This window comes from Agelaius tricolor, unplaced genomic scaffold (genome assembly GCF_023055355.1).
Source record: "Agelaius tricolor isolate 1412-34295 unplaced genomic scaffold, bAgeTri1.0.p SCAF_28, whole genome shotgun sequence".
Lineage (NCBI taxonomy): Eukaryota > Metazoa > Chordata > Aves > Passeriformes > Icteridae > Agelaius > Agelaius tricolor.
This window is the reverse complement of record NW_027269288.1, coordinates 2,690,918-2,693,058: the sequence shown is the minus strand read 5'-3', so window position 1 is coordinate 2,693,058 and position 2,141 is coordinate 2,690,918.

Here is a 2,141-nt window from a genome sequence, read left to right as displayed (position 1 = left end):
CCCCAAAACCAACAAGGGCAGAGCGGGGCCCGCCGCGGGGAGGATGCGGAAAATCGGGCCCGGGGGGGAGAGCGGCGGGAAGGAGCGGGGCTGGGAACGCGCTGATCCCTTATCGGAAAGGGATGGAAAACAGCGCTGAGATGGGAGCGCTGATACATCCTAAACAGCCGGGGAGGGGAGGGGAGGGAAGGGGAGGGAAGGGAAGGGAAGGGAAGGGAAGGGAAGGGAAGGGAAGGGAAGGGAAGGGAAGGGAAGGGAAGGGAAGGGAAGGGAAGGGAAGGGAAGGGAAGGGAAGGGAAGGGAAGGGGAGGGGTCTCTGGCTGCTGCTGAGCCCAGGGGGGCTGGGCTGGGCTGTAGGGACGGGAGCAGATTTTGGGATAACCCCCAGGAGAGGGACTGAGGGGGCAGAGGGCCCCGGTGGGATGGAAGGGAAAGGAATCCGTGGGGATGAGGATGGGCTGGGTGAGGGTGAGGAGGGTGAAGAAGATGAGGAGGATGAGAAGGACGAGGATGTGGCAAGGAGGACAAGGAGGACAGGGAGGATGAGAAGGTTGAGGAGGATGAGGAGGATGAGGGAAATGAAGAGGATTAGGAGGATGAAGAGGATGAGGAGAATGGGGAAGATGAGAAGGATGAGGAGGATGAGGATGTGGCAAGGAGGACAGGGAGGACAAGGAGGACGGGGAGGATGAGGAGGATGAGGATGTGGCATTTGCTTTTTGAAGGATGCTGCACACCCCTGGGGACAAAGGGCTGGAGCTCCCTCTGCCCACCCCGGCCCAGGATCCAACCTTTGGGTGGGTTGGGATCCACCCCTTTGCATCTGCCAGGATCCAGGTTTTGGATCTGCCAGGATCCATCCTGTGGGTGGCTCTGCACGGCTGGGTCAGCTCTGACCCCCCCAGGTCCCCTCCCATAGGACAGGGCCCCCCTGAGTGGTTCCGTGTCCCCCCCAGCCCCAGCTCCAGCTCCAGCCCCAGCCCCTCCCGGTCCCAGGGCTGATCCCAAAGCTCCCTCCTGATCCCAAAGCCTCTTCCTGATCCCAAAGTTCCCTCCTGATCTCAAAATTCTCTCCTAATCCCAAAATTCCCTCCTAATCCCCAAATTCTCCCCCACTCCCAAGGTTCCCTCCTAATCCCAGGTTCTCTCCTAACCCCAGATCCCAGCTCTGTGCCGCTGCCAGCGCCTCCTGCTCCTCCTGCCGGGGCTGATTTGTGTCCGGGGGTTCCCGCAGAGCCGGGGGGGGCTCCGGGACCCCTCCCCTGCTCCCCCCCAGGGTCAGGAGGGCTCGGGAGCACCCGGGACAGCGGAGCCGCTGCTCCGCCCCTCCACACCCCAGCCCAGCTGAGCCCAGCCCAGTCAGGCCCAGCCCAGCTGAGCCCAGCCCAGTCAGGCCCAGCCCAGCCGTTTCCAGCCAGGGGTGGAGGGGAAAGGGGACCCGGGGCGGGGGCAGCACTTTGGGGGCTCGGGGGTCACTCCTGGGTTGGTGATTTTGGGGAAGCAGCAGCTCAGGGGGAGGCTTGGGGCTGGGAGAGGCACTGGAGGAGCAGCTGGGGCTGCCCCTGGATCCCTGGCAGTGCCCAAGGCCGGGCTGGGCAGGGATTGGGGCACCCTGGGACAGTGGGAGGTGTCCCTGCCATGCAGGGCTGGCACTGGGCTCCCCTCCATCCCAAACCATTCCATGGTTCTGTCATTTGGGAACCATTCTGATGCCTCAGGTTTAGCTTTTCTATGTTTCACATTCTGGGCTGCTTTAGTGGGTGGGTCTGGGCTCACATCAGGGCATGGTGAGCTCTGCACAGAGCAGGGACACAAAACAATTCCTGCTCCAGCTGGGACCAAGGACAAATGATCCAAATTACCCCGGGCCCTTCCTGGTGGGAGCAGAGTGCTCTGTCCCCGAGGTTTCCAGGCTTTGCTTGGTAAAACACTCGGGGGGTGCCTGAGGTGCTCCCAGCCCCTCATTTTCCAGGTTTTTCCCTGCCCCGAGGCGGGGTCACGGCTCCTCGCCGCTCAGCCTGGGGATGTGAATCCCTCTTTATTTGTTTTAGCTGGAAGCTGACATCCTGCTGCATTCTCATGACTCCGGGACCCGTGGCTTTAACAAAAATGTTAAATATTAGGAGCCTCTCGGTGATTTC